The 11,162-nt window shown below is 40.8% G+C and overlaps 1 non-coding gene across 1 annotated transcript; it reads right to left on the bottom strand.

The window, feature by feature from the left end:
- Window positions 1–2,750: 2,750 nt before the first annotated feature.
- On the bottom strand, window positions 2,751–2,857 carry LOC133058035 (U6 spliceosomal RNA). The gene has a single exon (XR_009693160.1). It is a non-coding gene; the product is annotated as a U6 spliceosomal RNA (small nuclear RNA).
- Window positions 2,858–11,162: the final 8,305 nt, after the last annotated feature.

Genomic DNA, 11,162 nt, shown 5'->3' with positions numbered 1-11,162 from the left:
AGTAGCCAGTCTCAAGATGGCCCCCAGTAATTTTGCCTTCTGATACTCACACTGGTATTCATTTTCTACTGCTGTGTAACAAATTACCATAAATTTAGCCACTTAAAACAGCACCTTTTTATTCTTACAGTTTCTGTAGGTCAGAAGATCTCTTTTCAGGGCTTCCCAAAGCTGAAATCGGGTGTCAATGTTGGGTTGTGATCTCATCTCAGGCTCAGAGTCCTCTTCTGAGTTCATAGGTCACCGGCAGAATTTACTTCCCTCTGGTTGTCTAATGGAGGTGCTCATATTCTTGCTAGCTGTTGACTGGGCAACACTATTAGCTCCTAGAGGCTGTTCTCGGCTCTTTGCTAAATGGCCTTCTCCATAGGCAATTCGTACATAGTTATTTACTTCTTCAAAGCCAGCAAGAGAAATCTCTTTTGCCTTTCATTTTCTTCTTTGCTTTAAATCTTCCTGGTCTCTTTTAAGGGCTTACCTGATTAGTTCGGGCCACTCAGGATATTTTCCCTTTTGATTAACTCAGAGTCAACCGATTAGGGGCCTTAACTACATCTGCAAAATCTCTTCTGCCAGATAGCATCACATAACCATGAGAGTGACAGCCCATTATATTCACAAATCTCACTCATACCCAAGGGAGGGAAGATTCTACTGGGCACATACACCTGGAAGTAGGAGTCTTGGGGGTAATTTTAGAATTCTGCCTACCACTGATACCCTTGTATAGATCTCTCCCACATTGACTAGGAATAAGCTGTGTAACTAGAAGATTATTGCAAAAATGACAGTGTGTGAATTCTAAAACTAGGTCATAGCTTCTACCTTGTGCTCTTGCTCTCTTGCATGGATTATTCTTTTTGAGGGACTCAGCTGCCATGTTAGGGTACTCAAGCCTCCTCACATATCATAAGCATGGGCAAAGAATGCTTGGACATGAATTTGAGCAAACCCTTGGAGATAAGTGGAGAATAGAGGAGGCTGGTGTGCTACATCCATGCGATCACAAAGAGTTGGACACTATTTAGCGATTGAACAACAACAAATAGCAATGCACAAAGAAAGAAAGAATTTATTAAAAACACATGGAGATGTCTGTCACTTGGTATCCGGGGCTGTCACAGAGCAACCTGTAGTCCTCAACATGTTCTTTCCTGATTAACATCATTCAGAACATCTCCCCATTTCTTAGACTTTAAAATAACAATTGTGTCTGAATGCAATAAAGGTTCATGGGTAGTGCTGCTGTCAACATTGTAGATGAACATTCTAGTTCTGGTTCTAGTGGAGGGATAATTTGAAAATTGGAAGCATTCGGTAAGAGCAAATATTGGGCTGGCCAAAATGTTCCCACAGATTTTTCCAGAACATCTTTTTTTTTTTTTTAAAGTATTGACTTTGTTACAGTACTGCTTTTGCTTCTTTGGGGGTGGGAGCGGCTGTGAGGCATGAGGGATCCTCAAGCCAGGGATCAAAACAGTACCCCTTGCATCGGAAGGTGAAGTCTTAAGCAGTGGACCACAAAGGAAGTCCCTCCAGAATATCTTAGGGGAAAAATCTGAATGAACTTTTTTGCCAACTCAATATACTATATTATCTTGCTAAATCCTTCCTCTTTGATAGCATAAATATGTAAGAAACTCTCAGGCTTCTCCTTGCATTCCAGTTTGTGGTTCTGAATGTACTCACACATTAGTGCAATCTTTGCAAGCAAGGTGCATGGCCATTATGGGGTACAGAGTCTAAAATGCCAGCCCCCGTGCCCCCCCACCCCCACCCCACCTAATTCTTACCTTCTGGCATTCACACTCCTGTATCATCTTCTCCCCTCTTGAGTAGGCAGGATCTGTGACTTGCTTTTAACCAATAGAATACAGCCAGGCTGATAGGATTTCACATCTGTGATTACCTTGCAGGAGATGTAACTACTGTCTTGCTTGCAGACTCTCCCTGTTGACTCCTCCTTGCTGGCTTTCATGAAGTAAGCCACCATATGGAGAGACTCACATGGCAAGAGACTGAGGATGGTCTCCAGCCAACATCCAGGAAGGAGCTGAGATTCTCTTAGTCTGGCAGCCCGTAAAGGATTGAGTCCTGAACCACCACGTGAATTTGGAAGTAGTTCCTTCCCCATCTGAATCTCAGCTGAGACCCCAGCCCTGACTGACATCTTTACTGCAGTTTAATAAGAGGTGAACTGAACCTGGATTCTTTTTTCATATGTGCGAGATTTTACTTCCCTGACCAGGCATCAACCTGTGCCCCCTGCACTGGGATCTCGAAATCTCAACCATTGGACTGCCAGGGAAGTCCCTGAGTCTGGACTCTTGACCATAGAAATTGTGAGATAGTAAATCTGTCTTGTTTTAAACTGCTCGGTTTATGGTAATTTGGTGTACAGCAGTATGTAACTAACATAGCACAGAGGATCATTTTGAAATATTAAAGACTCACATCACTCTTAAACTTGAATATACATAGATCTAGATGTAAAATGCGTGAAGTGTCTTATGTTTCTTTACATTAACTATCAGACATTTGAACTCTAGGATTGTTAGCAGTTTTATTCTTTGCTGCTTCTTTTTTTAATTCATTTTTGTTGGTGTTTAATTGCTTTACAGTGTTGTGTTAGTTTCTGCTGCAGCAAAGTGAATCAGCTATATGTATACATATATCCCCTCTTTTTCAGATTCCCTTCCCATTTATTTTTAATTAATTAATTAATTTTAATTGGAGGCTAATTACTTTACAAAAGTATGGAATGCTTCATGAATTTGTGTGTCATCCTTGTGCAGGGGCCATGCTAATCTTCTCTGTATCGTTCCAATTTTAGCGTATGTGCTGCCAAAGCAAGCACTTATTTTTTAATATTTATTGGAATTAAATTTAAAAATTAACATCTCTAGCTTTATTGAAATAGTTCATCTTAAAATGTTACTTTAATTTTGTCATTTGTATTTTGCCTTTTGATTTTAAAAGATAATTAAATAAATTGTTTAATTTTAAAAGAAAAAACATAAATAAAATATTCTAGAAAAATAACTTCAGAAAATATTTATTTATTTTTTTCTATTTATTTTTATTAGTTGGAGGCTAATTACTTTACAGTATTGTAGTGGTTTTTGTCATACATTGACGGGAATCAGCCATGGATTTACATGTATTCCCCATCCCGATCCCCCCTCCCACCTCCCTCTCCACCCGGTTCCTCTGGGTCTTCCCAGTGCGCCAGGCCCGAGCACTTGTCTCATGCATCCAGGCTGGGCTGGTGATCTGTTTCACCCTAGATAATATACATGTTTCGATGCTGTTCTCTCGAAACATCCCACCCTCGCCTTCTCCCACAGAAGTATTTTAATTTGCTAATTTAAAAAATTTTAATTTGCACTTTTTATGAAAATGTATTCAAGTTTTGTGTCCTTTGATCTATAACTTCAATTTATTTTTTATTCCTTTAGGTCATTACTGCCAATAGCACACAATTACATAAAAATCTTGATTATAACAACAGGGTGAAGGACTTCCCTGGTGGTCCAGTGGTTAAGACTCTACACTTCCTTTGCAAGGGGCCTGGGTTTGATCCCCAGCTGGGGAACTAAGATCCTACATGCTAAGTGGCATGGCCAAAAAAAGAAAAAAACCAGTGTGAGTGATTTTGCTAAAATGAAGGCAAGAAAACCAAATTTTATAGAATAAATACATAGACATTTCTTAATTATACTTTTTAAAAGTTACTCATTTAGATAGCACTGTTACATCAATACAACATAATTTAGTTCCATCATCTTTGATATTTTGCCAATTTTCAGACATATAAAAAACATAGCTTTACACGTATATTTTGACTATTTTAATGAAGGTATATTCTTTAAAATAGGAGGTTAGAACATGTTTTATTTGACAAATTTGTGAGCTTGATTTTTACCATGAAGACTTTTAGACACATGGCCTGTGGGCCTCCATTTGTGCTCTTGTCCTGGGCACTTTGTCAGGGTAGGTAACCTACCCAAGGTTACCCAGCTGGTAAATGGGGCCGAGATTCAAACTTCCACCTGTTTGTACTCCAAGGTCCGGGCTGTGTGACATGTGACCTGTCCTGGGTCAGCTTCTCCAATGGAGGGACCCTGAATATCTCCGAAGCTGGGATACTCTGTGTGGTCAAGGGCAGAAGAGGCTACAGACTTTGTGGGTTCCAATGCAAAATGAAAATGCATTATAATTATAGTTAATACATTATTAAGAATTCCAAGATGCTGAGAGTAGAGCACTGAAGTAAGCAGGAGTTCTTTCTAAGTGCAAGGTATATGCAACTGTGTGGTCAGGGGGCTTCCTGAAGGTGGTGACACCCAGTCCCCCTCTTCCACTTATAGTAGGTATGCTTGGGTTTGGTGGAAAGAAAGGTCAAGAGCTAATGGGAAAGATGAGGACCCTCTATTTATAGCACTTTTTAAAAAAAACCAGTTTATTTAAATAAAAATGTGAGTCATTCAAAGGAAAAAAACAAGGAAATAAAAGCATATGTGATATGTAGATATGGAAAAAATGTGATGAGTTTTTTGAATGACTGGGGTTGGGAAATTGCTGTGTGAGTGCGTATGTCTACAAGTATGTAATTGTGAGTGTGTGTGGATGAGTCTACATATGAATCTTTGTATTACTAAAAATGAGTGTGAGTCTATGTCTGACTGTGGGTGTGTGATACATTTGTAGAAGTGGATGTGTGTCTAAGCACGTGTGTAGGATTGTGTGAATGTGTATAGGGGAGTCTGTGTAGATGTGTGCACACAAACCTTTCTTATCCTGGACTTCTATTAAGAAGAATGTGAAATTATGAGCTTGATAACATCGGATGCATTTCTAATATCTTGTGTGTGTGTATATATATATATATATATATATATTTATATATGTCAGCTGTCACTACAATAACGCTGTGTAACAGTGAACAGGGAAATGGGGAAAGACTGCTAATGTGTTGAACATGCAATTTTCTTTTGGGGTGATGAAAATGTTCTAAAATTGATTATAGTGATGGCTGCATGACTGTGAATCTGCCAAAAAAAATTGGATGGTATTATTTAAATGGGTGAATTTTATGGTATGTGAATCATGTTTCAATTTAGTTATTAAAAACCAACCACAAACATCTATTTTCTTGTTTATTAGTCTAGAGTGAACTGTAGCTCTGCTGGAATCATCTGGGGCTTGGCCTCTGGTTGCTGATGAGTTCAAACATATTCCACATGCTTCTTCTATGTGTCTTTCGCCCTCTTTGGCTCCGCAATAGCTCAGGTATGTTCCTTTCATGGTGAATAGCTGAAGCACAAGGGGGCGAGCAGATACATGTAAGGTTTCCTAACAGCTTGGCTCAGAACTAGCACATCACTTCTGTCCACATTTCTCTTGGCTGAAAAAAATATCCTATGGTCAAGTCCAAGTACAACATCCACAGGACAGGGAAATATACTTGCCTCACTCTCAAGCCCTTCAAGGTCATATGGGGGAGGGAGTGAAAACTTGAGAAGGATAAACCAGTCTACCACAGCTGCATAGTATGTTGCTCATGACCCTTTGGAGATCTGGTGAAACAGGTCACAGATCCGAAGGCAACCTTAAGTCTCCCCAAAGTTTCCGCCCGTTCCTGTATTTTATTTCCTAATGCTTCTCTTTTCCCTGTGCTACTCCCTGTCTCAGGGCTCTTGTGCCTATATGAGCTTTTTTTTTTTTTAACTAACTTCTCTTTTTTGTTTTCCCCCCACTTCTTGTTATTGGAAAGTGAAAGTGAAAGTCACTCAGTTGTGTCTGACTCTTGTGACCCCATGGACTGTAGCCTGCCAGGCTCCTCTGTCCATGGGGTTCTCCAGGCAAGAATATTAGATTGGGTTGCCATTTCCTCATCTAGGGGATCTTCCCGACCCAGGAATTGAACCTGAGTTTCCTGCATTGCAGGCAGATTCTTTAGCGAGTGAGCTATGAGGGAAGCCCCACTTATTTGGGTCTTAGTTGCAGCATGCAGGTTCTTTTAGTTGTGGCATGCGAACTCAAACTCTTAATTGTGGCATGTGGGATCTAGTTCTCTGACCAGGTATTAAACCTGGGCCTCCTAGGTTGGGAATGTGGAGTCTTAGCTACTGGACCACCAGGGAAGTTCCTATGTGAGCTCTCTTGCTTCCACCCTGAGTCAAACCCAGATAAGAAACCTAGCCTCATCACTGTTTTTAAAAAGAAATGTCCTTAGTGCATTTTAGCAGCTTTTCTGAAGATGTCAAGGCTTATGGAGAAAGATCCCATGGCTCTTTGCACAACCTTCTGTATTTATGGGCCCACCCATCTTCCCTCTGCCTGGAGACTGCAGGGCACTTCCTAAAGGAAGTGACGTTTGATCAGATCTTGAAGACTTAGGAAGAGGTGGGCACTAGACAATGATGGGAAAGAACATTCCAGGGAGAGGAAACAGCAAGGGTAAAGTGAGAAAATGTCTAGACTAGTTGAGAAAAGGCAAGTACAGTTGACCCTTGAGCAGCATGGGCATTAGACATGGACATCTACAACACACAGTTGAAAAATCTGCCTATAACTTTACAGTCAACCCTCCGAATTTCTGGTTTTGCATATGCATATTCAACCAACCTCGGGTCACATAGTCATTGTAGTACGTATTTATTGGAAAAATCACGTGTAAGTGGACCCTCATAGTTCAAACCTGTTTTGTTCAGGGGTCAATTGTAGTCACCATGGCTGGAGTGGAAGGTATGAGCTGGTGAGTGGTGGCAGGTAAGGCTAAGTGTCCCACTGGTCCATGAAGTGGCTTATACTGGGTCCAGATGGGCTAGAACTCCTTTTCCAAAATTACCTTTCTTGTATGATTCTGGGTTAGCATCGGCCACAAGAGAAATTTGTGCGAGTTTGGAATATGGATGTGAAATTAGCCATGTTTTCATGCTCTGAAGGTTAACTCAGGGCCCCAGGCACTATAGACATCAGTGCCAATCAGTTCTCTGAGTTCCTGTGGCTCCAGGTTCATACTTCCAGGTTCTACCTTGTCCTTGCTCTCATTCATACCCAGGGCTCCTCCCCGACAACTTATCTAAGGGACAAGATCATTGAATAGATTCCTCCACCAGCTCCTACCATTATGCCCAGTCTCATCCCTGTAATCCTTTCTTCATACTGATTTTCTGACTGAACCCTGACTGATACAGGCAAGGATCATAAAGACCTGTATGGGCCACCCTGAGGAGTTTGAGCTCCATTTAAAAAATAGCTTTTCTCAAATTTCATTTGTTTGAGGGCCACTGTGGCAGAGGTAACGCTCAATGTTCACCAGACCTCCTTCTTCCCATGGTGCTTACGACACCATCTCCAACCTCTCACGCAGCTCGGTGGGACCGTGGTACAAATCCGAGCCAACAGAATATGGGCTGAAGTGTGTATGTTCAGGCCTGGCCCTCACGTCCTTCCATGTGACACTACAGATGTGCTCTTGTTTCTCCAATCTGCCAGCTGAGTGCAGCAGGTCCAATGGTGGACTTCAAGGCTTGAAGGGTTTCAGAGCCATTAGCTGGAAGGAACTGGGGTCCCTGAATGACTCCTTGGAGCAGAGGCCCCCACTGCCCTGCATTGGGGTGTGACTTCAGATACAGAACTTTATTTTGTAAAGCCAGTGGGGTTTAAAATTGCTAGAGGGGGTTGTTGCTATTGTTTACCTGCTAAGTCGTGTCTGACTCTTGCGTCCCCACGGACTGTAGCCCGCCAGGCTCTTCTATCCATGGGATTTCCCAGGCAAAAGTATTGGAGTGGGTTGCCATTTCCTTTTCCAGGAGATCTTCCAGACCCAGAAATCGAACCCATACTCTCCTGCATTGACAGGCAGATTTTTTTTTTTACCACTGAGCCACCAGGAAAGCCCAGAGAGTGTAGCCGATTAAGATTTAACAAGACACCCACCTTCACAGTTTTAGCCATAATCTTTTATCATCTGTATCATTATAGATTTAATCACTTAAAATTCACTCTTTATGACCTTAACTTATTTAAAAAGAGAGCTCTTTGTCCCTATCCATAAATAGAAAAGCAACCTCACTCATCGTAGAGAGAATGTAATAGTAAAAAAATAAATGCAATGGAAATTAAACCATGATGAAATTCTTGTTATATCCGGTTCCTGCCAAGGGCTCTAGAGCCCAAAACCCGCTTATATTTTGTTGTAGAGAGATTAATGAATGTTTGATAGGTGTTAAAGACAGGTAAACACCAAATTGAGACTTTCTCTTTAATGTTCTTGAACCACCAGGGATAATCACCACACTTATAAAACTACATGAGGCAAAGAAAGCTGAAGAGTGTGAAAACATTTCTTATTATGGAAAATTTCTAACACATGTACATAAATTTAATGAGAATAGTCATATAACCCCCCTTGTGTGCATTACCCAGCCTCAACAGCTATAAACTTTTTGCTGTTTTTGTACATCTATTCTCCCTACTTCCTTTTTATGATAGAATATTTTAAAATAAATCCCCCAAATTATATCATTTCACCCACAAATATTTTAGTATGTACTTCTAACAATAAAGACATTTAAAAATTCACACAACACCATTATTGCACTTTAAAAACCAACAATTCCATATTATCATTTAATACTCAGCCTACGTTCAATTTTTCCCTAATGACTACAAAAATGGGTTTTTGCAGTTGGTTTCTGTAAATATGGATCTGAACAAGGGCACACATTGCATTTGGTTGACATGTCTTTTTTAAGCCTGAAGTGGATTGATTATAGTAAATGGCTTCTCTCCACATTCACTGCCTTAGCAATCTGACTTGGCAGCTTCTCCTATTGAGTGGTGGAGTCTATTTCTTGATCCTGAAATCTGGGTTTGATCATGTGTCTTGCTTTGGTCAAGAATGCAACAGAAGGGATGCTGGATGGTTTCTAAGTCTGGGCCTTGGGATGTCTCACACGATTCCACTTATTCTCTTAGATTCCTATTTCAACCAGGAGAACAAACTTAAGCAGCTTGTTACGGGGTAACCATGTTGGGGTGGGTACTTTCCTGAGTGAGGCCATGCCTGACCAGCTGGTCCACAGCTGACCTGCCAGCTGACCATCGATGCATGATCAAGCCCAGCCCACATCAGCTGAGCCTAGGCCAGACCAAAAGAACCACCCATCTGACCACAGAGCTATGACAAATAGTACATTGTTATTTTAAGCCACTATGTTTTAGTGTGGTTTGTTACATAACATTATTGTGGCAGATACAAATCTATCAGTTAACTGATATAAATCTACAAAATTTCTCCCCCTTTTCAAAATGTCATTTATGTGCTAAAGACACTAGGTCATTGGTTCTTTATTTTCTGACAGTCTAGATTTTTATATCCCATGTGTCATTATATTACATTCTAGATCATTATATCCCATGTATCATTTAATGTTAGTTCCTGTATTTTTTATAAACTGGTGGTTGGTTAATATCTAGGGCTTCCCATATGGTGCAGTGGTAAAGAATCAGCCTGCCAATGAAGGAGACACAGGAGATGCAGGTTTGATCTCTGGGTCAGGAAGAGATCCCTCTTCCCTGGAAGAGGAAATGGCAACCCGCTCTAGTATTCTTGCTTGGAAAATCCCAGGGACAGAGGGGCCTGGCAGGCTACAGTCTATGGGGTTGCAAAGAGTCAGACATGACTGAGAGACTGAGCATGTAAGTGGTTAATCTCGAGGCTGGATTTGATTCAGGTTGGTTGGTTGGGCAAAGATACTTTGTAGGGATGCTGCTTCTGCATCACATCCACAGGCACACAATGTCTGATTATTCCTCTTTTGAGTAATGTTAAGATTGATCAGTGGGTTCAGTGAATAATTTTAGACAAGATTGGGATACTCAGAGAGATTTCCTAGAGGAATCAGGCTTGAGTTGGGCCTCTTTGAAGGGCAAATGGGAATTGGATAGGGCAAGGGAAGGAAGAAATATTCCAAGTGAAGAGGGAAGGATGTATGTGTGAGTCAGAGAGTATCCTGAAAATACAAGGCAAAAACTGGCTAATCTTCTCTCATATTAGTTTCCATTGTTATCCTTTGGTCTAAAGGCCAGAGCAGGAATCAGATTTTAATCTCAGGTTTTAATTCTAATGGGTGCATGGAGTATTTTGTTGGGACACCTCATGAAATCACATTCCTGCTCAGTGGGAAAGATTGCTGTGATCTACTAGTGATGTCTGGCATGGTGGTATGGTTGCTTGTGAATCTGCCAGAGATCAATGACTCTGCCCCACCTTGGGGTCTTTGACATTGGACCCTAGAAGGAAATAAGGGCTGAGTAGCATACCTGACATGAACTGTGGCAGTCCATGTTGGTTGTTTACTAATCTTCATTCACTGTTTTGTTTTTGCTAATGGAATCTTAGGTATTGGATGGCAGAGATTGATTTAGATATGAACAATGACCGAATTCTGGCTAATGAGAAATAAGGGGAAGTCTGCTTCTGGGTCTTTTGCAGAATTTTTTCTTCCTGAATTGAAAGAAATGTGCTGTGAAGCGAAGCTTCCTATTCCTATTTGAAGGTGGTTGTATAAGGACATGATACCCGGAGCAAAGGCAGCCATCTTGTGACTATGAGGGGTCATGGCCAACATGTCAAAGATGCTGGAGAAGAAATATGGAAAAAACCTGGGTCTTTGAGGAAGGTGTTGAGTCATAAACAAACTCTGGAACAACCTATTACCAAGCCTGTTGTTATATAAAAAGTAAATCTCTATTACTTAATTCGTGTTTGGTCAGGCATTCTTTTACGTACACCTAAGGACAGCCCAAAGGATACACTGATCATCCTTCATGCTTCATGAGCATAGTTCAGACTAGCATTTTCAAAGCATGATTGAGTCATCAAATCAATGTATTGGATTATTACCAACATTTTTAAAAGTGAAATAACATAGATTATATGGGAATGCATGAGGCAGAGAAAAGATAAATATTGGTTTTGTTGAACTCTTGTTTTAATTATGTGGGTCCCAGGTTTGGTTCTCCAAGGAAACAAACCTTGAGACAGAATTTAGTGTTTGGAAGTTTTTATGAGCGAGTATCTGTGAGATCAACTCCTGTGGAAGGGAGGGGAAAAAGCAGGAGTGGGCAGAGGGAGAGGTCAAGCTGGA

The sequence above is a fragment of the Dama dama genome, chromosome 5, assembly GCF_033118175.1.
Source record: "Dama dama isolate Ldn47 chromosome 5, ASM3311817v1, whole genome shotgun sequence".
Classification (NCBI taxonomy): Eukaryota; Metazoa; Chordata; class Mammalia; order Artiodactyla; family Cervidae; genus Dama; species Dama dama.
This window is presented reverse-complemented; position numbering and strand designations above follow the sequence as displayed.